Raw genomic sequence first — 15,213 nt, 5'->3', positions numbered from 1 at the left:
TTTTTGGAATTAAACTGTTTCATTTTAACTAGGATAAATACAGCAATACTATATATTATCACAATTTTACAGTCAAAATCAGTATATATCTTTGTTTCTTGCAACAAAAATAGCTTTCGCCAATAGTTGTAAGATATTTTGTGTTCGAACCATCCAATAAAAAGAACGAAAAGTAAATATCTTTATGCAGGTACGAGGTGTGATCGGAAAGTTTAAAGACTGTGTCAATAGAGGGCGAACCGGATGTAGTACGAGCTTCTGCCGCTAGGGGGTGCGGCCTACATTCATAACGATTAAGTGTGTGCCAGCCGGCATCATCGAATTAGCATTTGTTTCTTAGTTACGGGCGTTTTGGTAGTGCATTACACCGACCCTCCTGCGATTTCGGAATGGCGTGTGCATTAAAATTTTGCCAAAGACTCGCCAAAACGGCTACGAAAACCTATGAAATGCTAAAGCAAGCATTTGGGGAGTCCGCAATGGGTCGTGCACAAACTTTTGTGTGGCATTCACGTTTTAAAAATGGCCGAACCTCTGTCGATGATGACGAGCGTTCTGGACGACCATCTTCGAGCACAACGCCCGAAAATGTTACGAAGATTCGGCAGGCCATTCACGAAGATCGACGTCGTACCATCAACGACTTGTGCGACATTGTTGGGATAGGCTATGGGACCTGTCAGCTGATTCTAAAGGAAAAACTCCACATGCGACGCATCATGACAACGCGCCAGCGCATACCGCCCTCAAAGTTCGGCAGTTTTTGGCCTCAAACACCATGGCCGTCATCCCGCACCCTCCTTATTCGCCGGATTTAGCTCCGTGTGACTTCTTCCTCTTCCCAAAGATGAAAATTCAGCTAAAGGGAAGGAGATTTGAGACGATAGAAGAGATTCAGGCAGAATCGCAGATGGTGCTTGACAGGCTGACAAAGAAAGATTTCCAGGGATGCTTCCAGGCCTGGCAGCGGCGCTGGGATCGTTGTGTTCACTCCCAGGGGAACTACTTCGAGGGTGATGGATGAATTTAATACCTGAGATAAGTATACGGGTTTTTATAGGCGCAGTCTAGAAACTTTCCGATCGCACCTCATATATTAAAAGCTAAAACGTATGCGTGGGCGTGATTATATATTTTTAGTAAACTTTTACACAACTGTGATACATGGCACCTCACTTTAAACGGAGAAACATAGACGTACACGTTGAAAGAACATTTTCCGACGAAAATGTTTGAAAAAAAAAGTGAAATTGAAAGACAGGAAGCTACATAACAATTTTCACAATTAGTATTCCACATATAACACTGTTAAGATTAGATACATACGGATTGCAATGTTGGAATGTAATATGAAACTTGAAACGCCTTAAAAATGTCATTGGAAGAAACCACTTTAGAGAAGTTAAAATCCTTCGCACGAAAGTCCAACAACGATTTATCTCCAGTGCTAATTCATTTAAGTTCAATTCAGTTCAGTTAACATCCATTCAACGTGTTATTCTATGATGCATTTTAATATTACACATATGCCCCTATAATATCAGTATTTAAAATGAGCCACACACAATATAATTTCCTATCCAAATTCTATTATACATATACATTTTCATTATACCTATCTTAATTTGACGATAAACTCAATATATATCAACTCGAGATAATACGTTGGTCTGTAACCTGGAATCTGAGACGCAAATAACCGGAAGGTCTGTAGCAAAATATACTTCAACCCACCAGGACCACAAGCTAGTGACGTAGGCAAAACGTATCCAACATCTAGAGGATTTCTAGGAAAAGTACCGTACACTTTAAGGTTTCCTGTCTCGAGGAATACTTAAGTCTGAGAATATATATATATACACACACACACATACGGAATATGATGCATGCAACTTGGTGAAATAAAATTGTAAGTGCTAAACTTTAACAATGCTGTCAGGAATTATGAACGAACGAGTTTAACAGCCAAATACGTGGAGGTTACCACTGCGCATGCATTCGCCTTAGCTGAACGAATCAGTTATCAGCCTGGGCCGAAGGATACGAGGTGCGATCGAAAGGTTTCAAGACTGCGCCTATAAAAACCCGTACACTTATCTCAGGTATTAAATTCATCCATCACCCTCGAAGTAGTTCCCCTGGGAGTGAACACAACGATCCCAGCGCCGCTGCCAGGCCTGGAAGCATCCCTGGAAATCTTTCTTTGTCAGCCTGTCAAGCACCATCTGCGATTCTGCCTGAATCTCTTCTATCGTCTCAAATCTCCTTCCCTTTAGCTGAATTTTCATCTTTGGGAAGAGGAAGAAGTCACACGGAGCTTAGAAAGGACGTCGGGGTCGGTTCTTGCAAGATCTTTGAGCTCCTGACAAACGAGAAGTCGATTCTGCTTCTGGTCCTCAGACAGGATGCGTCGCATGTGGAGTTCTTCCTTTAGAATCAGCTGACAGGTCCCATAGCCTATCCCAACAATGTTGCACAAGTCGTTGATGGTACGACGTCGATCTTCGTGAATGGCCTGCCGAATCTTCGTAACATTTTCGGGCGTTGTGCTCGAAGATGGTCGTCCAGAACGCTCGTCATCATCGACAGAGGTTCGGCCATTTTTAAAACGTGAATGCCACACAAAAGTTTGTGCACGACCCATTGCGGACTCCCCAAATGCTTGCTTTAGCATTTCATAGGTTTCCGTAGCCGTTTTGGCGAGTCTTTGGCAAAATTTGATGCACACGCCATTCCGAAATTGCAGGAGGGTCGGTGTAATGCACTACCAAAACGCCCGTAACTAAGAAACAAATGCTAATTCGATGATGCCGGCTGGCACACTGATTCACTATGAATGTAGGCCGCACCCCCTAGCGGCAGAAGCTCGTACTACATTCGGTTCGCCCTCTATTGACACAGTCTTGAAACTTTCCGATCGCACCTCGTACATTCATTGCAGTGTGTTAAAATTTACACCAGGATTAAACTAAATGAAACAAACTATATCGATAAAGTCATTCATCAATAATATTTTGAGGCACACTGTTGTGGTGACAGCGTTTTCAGAGTCGAGTGTTAAAGAGAAACCTTGGGTTTGTTCCCGAAAAGGGAGTAGGAATTTTTCTTTTAAGTACCACCGCTACCAGAACTGAAGTTACTCGTAATTACTAGACACGCGGAGGAACAACGGTCAAAGCTAGTCACTACTTGTTTTTGTTATCGATGTGAAGTAATATAAGTTACCTCTTCGCCCCTCATACATGTTGATAAGAAAACAGGTAATTTATAAATATTAGGTTTTCTACCAATCATTCAAATTGACAGTTGACATCTCCACAGGACTGGCAACAAAGTCGCGGGGTCACATTCACACCCTGAACGTTGGATTTAACCCAGACAGGATGCAACAAACTTGTGTCGCCACCCCCTGGGGAAGACAACTTCCTTGTTGACCCAAGATAGCAATCTGTGTTTCCTGCCCCGTATGGGCCAACTCAGTCTTAATGTTTTCTATACAGCATGACAAAAAGTTGTTTCCGGAACGCAAAGATACGCATAAGTAGAGCTTATTATATTTGGGTCAACATTGTTATTGACAAGCTTTAATACTGCAGGCTACATTTGAAAAAAGGTATTTAATAACAAAATGGAGTCTTCTATATCTATGAAAATGTCTTTCTTCTTCATATAATGCGATAGACACTCAGGCCTGTTTCGACTTCACATAATCATTTAATCTTTTTGAACCTTTTCGTATGACAAGAACTAGTGAATTACTTGATCTAGGCACCTGAAGTTCTATCTGTACATCATAAACACATAATTTTTTTAAAAAAAACGTGGCTGAAGTGCAAAACTATGAGATTAAATCTGGTGGAAATTTGTACTACTACGATCAGAAATAAAAAAAATATATGTAGTATAATTTAAAGTTCTAATTCATGCTAACGTTTCTACATAGACCGAAGAGGATCTAAAGGCAATTAAGTGAGAATTTCTTCCGGGAACTCCTTGTTCTTCACAGACACGCACATAATTATACAAAACTTCAAGACCCTCAAGAGAATAGAACAAGTCAAGAAATGTAAGCTTTATTGCCGCCAAACATGTACATTTTCAGTTTTATTTAGTTGTATGAGAATCCTGTCTTTTATTCGTACATCTTATTTCTCTTTTACCTTTTCCAGTTGCCCTTTAAAGTAAACAGCACTTACTTCGTAGAGGATTGGATTTCATTCTTTCCTATTTGTAATAGCAATATTCTTTCTCATATAAATTCAGAACTGAACAAAATTAGACAAGGTTATATATTAACAGAAAACAATAACTTAATATTCGTACTTACTGTTTGCAATTCTGGTTATGTTAAGTAATTTCCGTATATTATACATAATTTTACACAAATTTACACTTAAAATTCTCAAGACGAAATAAATAGAGGTTTTGGCTTAATCTAGGCTACAGTTTAAACATGTATTATTGCACACGGAAAAATAAATGCCTCAACCGATCGCTAAAAGACGAATTTGCAAAGCAGCCAACCCTAACAAAGTTGCTCTGTGACAGTCGCACTTTGTTTTCACAGTCTTTTGTATCGCTGTATTCTGTGTTATCGATAGTTCTTTATTCTCTGATACTTGTACGTAACGAATCCTACATCGGGGAGTGTTACACTCGACTGGGATCGAACTATTTCTCTTGTATCTTTTCACCTGAAGTATTTTGAAATTTCTTTGACTTATCCCTCGTCCTGGTTTTCTTAAAACGCAACGTTTCAGAGACTGGTTCTGTTTCGGCCTGTAAGCATGGAGAAGCTAATCTAAAAGGTTCGTTTGATACAGAAATTTCCCCATTCGCTTGTTTCTGAAACGTTACGTTTTAAGAAAAGCATGGCTAAAAGGCACGAGAAGTAGAAACTGTAATGGTCTACACTTTCAACAGAACATTAAGAAATTTACTTATTTATTTATAGTTTACTTAAAGACGCTTTTTCAGTAGTTCAGACTACATGGCGTCGAATGAGGATAAAAGTGAATAATTAAATGGAAAGGATGTGGAAGAAAGGATCGTGGCCTAATTCAAGGCACTGAGGGGACAGAGGAAAACTACGGAAAACCTCGGACAGGGTAGCCAGTCTCTGGGCCGAGAATGGAATCCGGGACCTCGCGGAAGTCCATTCCACCTCTACGTTCAGAAATAATCTGAATTATTATTTACTTTTAAAAGGTATTGAACCCACTTTTGTACAACCTCAAAGGGTGAAGATGTTAAATTGTGTTTACCTTCAAACCAACGTTGGCAGGCCTCATTTTATACAAAATATAACTCATCACAACTTCACAATTTGTTTCCTTGTAGCGTGCAACAGAAAAGCATAAAGCCTGAGACTGAATGTCTGCAAGAGATAACTAACTGTGTGAAATGGGCTTTTTAACAAATTAATCGCTTTTAGTAAAGAAGTATAATTGCACTGCCTGTAGTTGCAAAGAACTTTAAGCTTCTGAAGGATCTTAACTTAAACAGTTTAACACGGCCTGTAATTAAAATACGTATATAACAACATATGTCTAACAAAATTACGGAAACAAATGCATAATGTGGAGCTTTATAATGTTTACTCTTTACTAAATACTATTAATAAAATAAAATAAATAAAATGTATGACCGGGACATGCAACACGTATGAAAGTTAAATATGAGTACAAAATATGAGTCGGAAAATATAACGGGACATAACTTGGAAGATCTAGGTGTAGATAAAAAGGTAATATTAAAATGACAAGTTGAAGGCAAACTTGCCGATGTACTTAATTAAGTGCCGGGAAGCATTAGATGGAGGCATGTGATTTTCATGCCCGGTCGCTTAATTCCCGATGTCAATTGAATGGGTCCCTCAGCCGCCTTAAACGCGGTGCCAAAAAGAAAAACGTCTGCCTCTGCTGGGAATTGAACCCTGGTAACTCAGCTCGTAGCCTCACTATACTACTGAATTACTATCTTAATGAACTTTACATTTTTCAAATATCCACAGACATAAAACACTAAACTGAATTGCTGTAACTTATAACTCCGCGAATCTACACAGAGTTTTAAAAGAATCAGTACATTTGTCTGTAGCATGTACTGTGAAACAATCGAATGACGGACAGACGAACATTGAGAGTTATGGAGACAGAATTCTGTTTTTTAAAGTTCTTGAAATAATTATTATGCAACATAGAAAATAAGTAAACCAAGTAAAGACGTCATTTAGGGCAGAATAGATTACTGATGACTAAAACAAATTGCGGGTGTGGATGGAAAGATGCAGCCACAATAAACCTCTAAAACAGATGCAAAAATCCATAAATCTTATACGAACGTCTAGACCAGTCTTAGTAACTTCACTACTCAATTTCGATGATAAGAAGTTTGGACTTATGACACGTATTTTCCCTTAAAATGCTCCTGTTTGCTTACAGGATAAACAGAAATGATAAATTAATAATTAGCATATAAATTTTACAACCCATGCCTGCGGAGAATGTTCAATACTTTACTAACTAAATAACTAACTAACTAGATGGCTTACCGAACCCGAAGGTTCATCACCGAATTAACCAAAGCCCTCCTGGGCCAACAAAATCTCCTTCAACTCCTATCTCCCATAGATCCCGCCTGAGATTATCCTCCCATCTACGTCTAGGTCTCCCCAGCGGTCTCTTCTCTTCAGGCTTCCCAACCAGTACCCGGTGCACACCTCTTGTCCCATCCATGCGCGCTACATGCCCCGCCCATCCCATTCTTCTCGACTTAATCACCCTGACAATACTGAGGGAGGAGTACAGATTTTTAAGTTCTTCATTATGCAGTTTTCTCCACGCCCCATCGTCTTCCCTCTTGGGCCCAAATATCCTCAACACTCTATTCTCAAACACCTGCAATACTTTACAGTCAAATTAATAAGATCATGCCTAAAAATGTTTCATATAGTCTCGGAAGAGTATGATAAATCGACATGTTCGTATGTTTTTAAATATTAAATATCGCTCGATACAAAAGTTATTAGTTATCACCCATCACCATACCATATTCCACGTGCTTACTTATAACGGCTCACTGTATGTCACAGATTGAAAAATAAATATAGATTTATCATTACGGACATGTTGTCATTTTCTGTTCTACCAAAAGAAAGGAATTTAACAAGAGGCACACATGTTTAAGCTTGTTCGCAACTAAAACGTGCAAAAACGCGATTACCAACTTCCGCCCGCTCCAGAACCGGTCAACGGATTTTCATGAAATTTAATACTGAGGAGTTTCACTAAAATTTGTAGACACATTCTAATTTTGTTTCAGCTCCAACAATAATGAGCCCTTCATATGAATACCTAAGTTAGATGCGCTTCTTCGCGCCAAAGTGGTTGGGTGATCTGGCATACAAAATGGCACAATCCTATATCAAGTGACGCAGCGACTCCCATTTCAGAAGTTTGCATGATCGCCATTACAATGTTAACTAACACCATTGGGCAGAGTCCTCATTTAGAAGCTAATAGACCCTCTTGAGGTCAACACATTGCCCATCTTTCATGGAATACGAAGGTCGTTTACCATGTTCAAAGGAATCTACCACAAGACCCTATCCTGAGCCAAATGAATCAAACCCATTTCATATTTGTTTAAAACCCACTTTAATATTATATTTTCATTAAGCCTAGGTCTTGCGACTAAAATTCTGAACGCATTTGTCAAAATTTCCTTGCGTGCTACACGCTCCGCCCAGGAACTTCTCCTTTATATTTCAACCTAATACTGACTGTAGCAAAGTTAGATTTACGAAGCTCCTAATTAGGCCTTTGCAATTATGTCCAGGTAATCGCTTATAACATACAGATTTTAAGCAGTATTTCTCAACAAGTGAATTCCCCTGCATCCAACCGAGTCTTATTCAGAAGTACTTGGTTTGAATCTAAAGCCGGTTACCTCTGGCTGAGTGTTTCATGGATTTTCATCATTAATGCATGGCGGACAACAAAATCACTTTCTTCCAGCCTCCCCAAACCGCAATCACTTTTAAATGCCATGAAATACATGACCCAATCACTGAACTACTTGTCAGAGCAGGAAATCAATAAGTCACAATTGTTCCAAGACATGACATCACTGAAATATACAAGTATGTAGCTGTAAATACAGTACAATTAATAAATGCATAATGCCCTCATTTTATTATCGATATTCTGAAATTGTATAAGTGTGCACCAAGTTTGGAAACGGTGTGGAATGAAGTGGTCGTGGAGTATTTAAATGTGTCATGAAAGAATTTCGTAAAACGACAGAGAAAAGTAATGAAACACCTTGGTCAAGACAGCCGACATCCCACCTGAAGTTAAGGATCACTAAGAGACTGGGGTGGAGGGATAAATGAACGTGGACGTGTTTTATCCAGATAACATAATAGTGTTTGCACAATATAGGGAGAATCACGGAAAGTTCGATTACACGTTATGCCCAGGATTCGAAATATGTGCCACCTAGTACACGATCATGATACCGAGAAGATTAGGGTAATTAAATACTACAATCCACTACGTAGTTTGAATTTAATCACCGAGTAAAAAAAAAATAGCCACTGAATCTTAAGGGTACTGTAAGTAGATCGAATTTCTTAATTCGATAAAAAACATATCACTTTTCTCAACGATAGTATAAGTAGTTTAAATCGCGATATTATATAAAAAATAATCGCTGGATCTCATCGATAGTAATAAAGTTTGAATATCGTCATTAAAGAATAAAAAAATATTTTTTCCGATACTATAAATATTTTTAAATACGTCATTATTAATCAGTGAATCTTATCGATACCACAAGTAATACGAACATTAAATAAGAAACTGATAATTGAATCTAACCGATAACTTAAGTAATGTAAAGATCTTCCTTTAACATAAATAAATTTGAACAGTGTCATTCGTCACTCACTACACATTTCCGGCAGGAGGAGTTCGCAGCAAACAAATGCGACTTGACTTACCTGTTGAAGTCCATGGCGTCGATCTCGTCGTAGAGACGGCTGGCTGGCACAGCTGCGGCATCCATGGTTCATGCTGCTTCAAGACGTCGCGACGCCGGATCACATCTGATAGTCGTTCACACTAACAGACACCAAGCAAATGTGTTGCTTAGCAACGCAACCCAACGTCACTCGCATGCGTGTCTGGACGTCGCTTGTTGCGACATGAATATAACAGCACCACGTCGTGGATTTCCTCAGACACAAGGCACTATATAATGCAAGAATACCTTTATTATACCTTTTGAATCAACAGTTTCATAGGTAAAAGAAATGAGGTGATGAGTGGGATCGACAGACCCCGGAACCTTCACCTATTGGCGTGGGTTGTTGAATACGACCGCAATAGCCCTCGAATCGAGAAAAACCAGTGCCCGGGAATATGTATTTCTTTGATGGTTTAACTACGCCGCATCAAATAGATACATTTCGCAGCATCCAATGTAACTACGGTCATTGATTAATACTGCGAACACCAAACAAACCAAACAAAAGATTTTAAGACGTGTTCCTTTTTATTCCTTTTAGACAGAAATCTTCAGTATAAAGTTTAATTACTGTCGTATTTTGCCACTTTAATTTTTTAAAACCCTGCGAAAACTATATCGACCGCACGCTTTAACATTCAAAATTCTGCATTTTCCCCATTAAATCTATTACAAGATTTCATCCAACTCTGGAACCAGCTACCTTCGGATGTTTTAGGGACTCTCTCCTGTAAACCAAGTGCTTTTAGGAAGAAGGTTAGAAAAGTGAAAAATGAGGTGAAGTGAAGGGGGGTAAATCGGGGTGAGGATGGGAAGGCTTCATAAGTATACTGAAGTGATGTGAAGAGAAGGTCCTGATGAAATGTGAGTGCATCAGTTCATGACGTATGTAATTCATTACTGTTACTGCCCTATGTCTAGTTGGTATTAATTTTTAAATTATCTACTTTAGGTTATCTGTTGTGCTGCCTTATGCTTTTGTAATCATGAGTTGTTTTATTTTGTTGTGTCTTATTGTTTTGTTGTGTCTTATTGTAGGACCACTGCCACCGGGTATAAACCCATTTGCAGTTAATAATAAATAATAATAATAATAATACAGAAATGTTCTTGACGTTCATTTACAAATCAGGTACATATCTATTGCTAAAAAAAATAATCAAACCAAGGCATACTGCATAGTCAGAAATTTGTCTTGCATTTCCTTAGCTGCATACGAAATTGACAAAGATAACTCTCGCAATTGTTACTAGCTTTGCCAACTGTGGGACCTGGTTTTGTGCCATTTTTTTCCTACACACGTAAAAACAGATGGGCCCCGCATCAAGACAGCCACAGAGAGACAGACAGACATTTGCTGCGAGGAAAATTGTAATTGCATCCGAAACCAGTTCTGTATGTTACAGGTTAGCACTGCAGTGTGTCTTTTTGTAACACTATTTTATATTTTACTAGTAAATTGCCTGTCTAGAACGACGGAAAAATCTGCAGTAGTGAACGGTCATAAATATTACTGCACCATAGGGCTCAATATCTCTTAACAGCATTACCATGCAGTTGTTATGACACCACACATTCATGAATACTAACCCGTAAGGTCCAAAATCCCTTAACAGCAAATGGTCACACGCCAATCGACCAACCATACATAACTTTATTATTACTTTATGGATAGATGTCTTGTGTTACTGGCTCATACACACTTTGTGTTTAGCGAAGAAATGAGAAACTAGACATTCATTAGTGTTAACAGCGGCCTTGTTCTTGCGGTGTTTTTTTTTTTGGGGGGGGGAAGGGAACCCCCGAACTTCGCAAAGGATTACCGTGCTACTTTATTTTTTATTCATAACATTTAACTAAAATTAGTCCATATCAAAGCATCACAAAATTACTATATAGTTATACAGCATGTAAATGAACTATTCAGACTTACACGAACTGACAATTCACATCTAAAGCCATTACCCGCTTTCAGTTATTTTAGTTCTTATTTTATTAATTACGCTTTCACAACTACGTGCAATATAATTTTAGCATCGAAGACGATAACCGTGAATGATAAATTCGGTAGGAAGTGGCCGTCGTCCTTAAAATAAAGAAAACCACGAAACAATCAGCCGAAACGGCAAGCCTCCGGCCCGAAACTAGTACATAAAACTGCTTGACACCCAAATAACTGGTTAGTTTACGACGTTGTGACAGCTGAGGTTGTGTATAATCGTATGAAATGGATAAATTATTATAAATAAAGTTGGAAGGGGTGTGGCAGAAAACAGTAGTGGTCGTCGTCCATGTACTTTGTTGCCACAAGAGCTGTTTACAAGAACCGACAAATTAGGAAATGGACGCAGAGCGTAACAGTTCTGCCAGGTTCGCCAGCATCTGACCTTTGCAAGCGCAGCCAGTAACATCAGAGTGGTCTGGACCTAATGACCAATGAGTGGGTGGAGTATGTGGTGCATCACAGAGGATGTCCCCACGTGGTGTTGTTGCTGGCTGGGGATCCATCACCTAATCACTTCCGCGAGGAGAAATGTATCTAGGTCTTAAGCAAACTGTAAGTTATTGTCAGATTTGAACCAACAATGGAATGTGTAGAACTCCCCAAAATCAAATTAAATTAATTTTTAAGCGGCTCTTGAGTTGTTATATGCCGACAGACGGACAGAGAAACACGACGATGGCAACAAAAGCATTTTTATAAATTTCAGTTGTGAATGTGCCTAGAACAAGAAACTGACTTATGCACTGCTATAAACAAGAATGGTCTCGTGATCATATTTTAAACTCAGAACCTTATTCTAGACTGCCAGAGTGCTTTTATTTTGTGGGACCACAGCCATGACACCACGAGGGAAACTAAATCTGTTTTTTTTAAAATTTAAAAGTTTTTGAATTACTGGCCTAAGTTTCATAATTTCACAAGTTCAAATGAGCCCCAACTTCTTTGACTTGATTTTCCATTCTTTTCACACGATGACTAAAGAAATATCATCACTTTTCTATAGACTAGGAGTGTGTTTCAGAAAGAAAGGTAAAGCATGTCTCACTTTGCATGAGTGGGAGATTCTATACCATCCACCACACAGTCCTGACCACGGATCGAATCCATTTTCATAATTGTCCCAGTGTAATTATTTCCAATGTATATTTACTTACTTTTTTAAACATTCTCCTAACTGTTGTGTGAAAAATATGTGGTATATACAGTTTTGTGCTGTCCAGTTTACTCTAAGTGCATGGGATATACAAATGGACACTTTGTAATGAAAAGGTCTTTAAAAGTTTCAATTTTTGTATGTGAAATTGCTCCTGAGTGAAAGGCAATGAACTAATACTCCACTTACACTGCTGGATTTTTTAGAGTTAAAACATCAGAGGCCCTACAATTTAAAATTGATTCATATAATAATGTAATGATCCTGTGAAACACCAACACAGAAACAACAGCTCCAGGGAAGAGATTTTCAATAATACAACAAATATCAGAAACCTTTCTTTATTCTGAATGGTTATTAAAAATTGTTTTAATAAAATGTTTTCCAGACCATTTACCTTCGAATTTAAGTGATCGCCTTTCTTCATTGCCAGTCCACGCTAACTGAAGGGAAGTTACGAGGAAAACAAATTAAAGGCAGTAGGACAAATTGTATATTCCACCAACAAGGGTTATGAAATTATGGTGCCATCTACACATTGGTACCAAAAGTAACTAATCACTCCGGCACGTATATGTTCTTCGAACAGATGGTAGCAGAGTATGTAGCTCTTACCCTGCAATCTGTCGTCAAGTGTTGTAACTGCCAGTTTACAGCCTCTGCGGAGCAGTTTGCTAAAGTTGTTGGCATAGTGGTCGCAGTAGTTTTTGGCCGGTAGAATATTCAAAAGGATATGAGCGAGACACTTGTACGATAGTATAATGTTTCGTCTGCCACCGGCCACAACTACTGCATCTGCTATATCTCCTGTGATTACAGCAACCAAGAAATGATCTGGTGGGATTTCGGGTTCTCAAGGCGGTGCGTAAGCAGTTCACCCACGTGTCAGAGGTGATTGCTCATTCCGTTGATGATGGAGGCAGCACATATCTCTGAAACGTCTGTAAACTTATACCAGATTACATATTTTCTTAAAAACGGGAGAGGTGCTTCAGGCCACGCTCGCAATGGTTGAACGATTTTGCATCACAACAAGAACTGCAGATGACGAACTGCAACTGCAGTCTTCGCCTGTCCTCAACCCACAACTGGTGATTGGCTGTTGTTATGTTCCAGCTAAGGTCAATCCTTTTCTTAAGGAAAGAAATTAACTATGGTCTGGTGTAAGTTTACCGACGTTCCAGATGTGCTTGCTGCCTCCATCAACAATGCTATGAGCGTGGTACCGTAATTAATTACCGACATTGAAGGGTAAAAACTTTAATAGTTATGGATTACCAACCAAGCTATTTACAGTAGGCTAGTGATAAAAAAAACCCAACAACAATACAGGTACTTCTCAATACTGACCTGTGCTGTAATAAACATAAACAAATTAAAGGGTTTCATAATGCAAACAGAGCTGTAAATTAAAATTTCCTGAGAAACCAATTTTACTTGTTATATCTGGGAGAAATTTTGTATACAAACTGTGAAGTCATCATTTGCCTGCCATAACCAAGAACTCATCCATGTTCATTATAGCCATGTTGTACTGTATATATATATGTTATGCAATTATTAATCCAATATGAAATATACATTTCAGTTATAATACAAATAAAAATGAAAAGCCTTACTTTGATTCCATAAGTTCCTCCATCATAAGTATTGGCTCTGTAGTGGGAAGCTTGCATCTGGATGACCGAGCTATAGTACAGCTGTCTCAAATTAGTTCTTCCTAATATGAAGAGGAAATATCTGTGGAAGGTATACACAGCAAAAATATACAAATTAATTTGTCAAAATATTTATTTAAAAAATAACATCTTACTACAGCTAACATAATTATGTGTCATGTATCACAGACATTTTTGGTTGATAAGCAGAATCTGAAAGTTTATGTTAACTAAGGCCTTTCCTATCTACACACTGCATTGTAACACTTACATAATACAAGTATTTACTGCAGTTAACATAACTATATGAGAATACTGTCTTCCAGCAAAAGCATCAATGCAGTTCTTACTCTGAAATCATGCAGTATCACATTTGTGCAACTAACTTCAAGAATGTGGCAGTGTAACTCTTCATAAAGCATGAATTCCTACACATTCTGCTTGTAGTAAGCTAGTGAACATTCAGACACAGTAACTAAGTACCATTAATCTGTAAAAACTAATCTGGATCTGGTGTCTATTATACTTTGAACAGACTACAAAATACATCCAGACAGCAATAACAATATCCAGACTAAGAGAATGTTGCTCACTGACTTAGAAACATAGCTAAGCCTACCATAAATCTCAGTTATGCATTGTCATTTGTGTAAGTATGGAGATACTATGAAGTACAGTTTGAAATGTGGTAGCATCTCAATAGAAGCCTAGTCCATTATCATCAATGTTCACAGTTCTTCACATTCCTTTGGTTTATTTCAGTTACACTGAGTTTTGACTCACTTATCACATAAGAATACTCTTATGTCAGCACAACTAGTTTCTGCCAATAAAAAACTCCACTCCAATGAAGTCTTTGGTTATCTTTTTTAAGCTTTCATACAAAAACATTTTACCAGTCCCTGATTTAGTAGGTTCACTTCTACTTTTGTCATGAAAATAATCAAACAAAACATTTTCATATATAATCCTAAGTATTTTCAAATATAAATGGAATTACAATTTCAATAATTAACTTTATGCCAGCAAAGTAATAAATCTACCTTACTATAAAACTCTGCAATAACTAATCATATGATAAAATACTTATCTGTGACATTTTATTGATAAACCTGTGAGATTCTCAACATTTGCACTTACCCACTTAATTTTCAAATTCCAGTTTCTTACAACTGCAGATCTGTAGCCATTCAGATATTACACATTCCACATGATTGATTTCAAAATGACCTGATGTATTAATCATCTCCCTAATTTGAGTAGCTTAAGCTAAAGTCTCCCACATCAGCAGTCAGCTGTTTCTTAGTATTTTAACGCACGATGTTGCACTATCTGCACACATATATTTATTTTCACCACAACAGAGA

At 38.1% G+C, this 15,213-nt stretch overlaps 1 long non-coding RNA gene across 2 annotated transcripts in view; it reads right to left on the bottom strand.

The window, feature by feature from the left end:
* LOC110834471 (uncharacterized) overlaps nt 1-12,703 on the bottom strand; it is a 45,384-nt gene extending 32,681 nt beyond the window's left edge. The window contains exons 1-2 of one of the 2 annotated variants that reach the window (XR_002544601.1): nt 12,586-12,703; nt 9,005-9,254 (exon numbers count right to left, since the gene is read on the bottom strand). This is a non-coding gene — a long non-coding RNA (uncharacterized LOC110834471). The remainder of the gene's footprint in view (nt 1-9,004; nt 9,255-12,585) is intronic. The other variant, XR_015536029.1, reaches the window with a different exon arrangement.
* Nucleotides 12,704-15,213: the final 2,510 nt, after the last annotated feature.

The sequence above is a fragment of the Zootermopsis nevadensis genome, unplaced genomic scaffold (genome assembly GCF_977971745.1).
Source record: "Zootermopsis nevadensis isolate Lab colony 2312 unplaced genomic scaffold, Znev_1.0 Znev_ptg000021l, whole genome shotgun sequence".
NCBI lineage: Eukaryota > Metazoa > Arthropoda > Insecta > Blattodea > Termopsidae > Zootermopsis > Zootermopsis nevadensis.
Note: the sequence above shows the minus strand (reverse complement) of the source record. Positions and strands in the feature narration are given on the sequence as shown.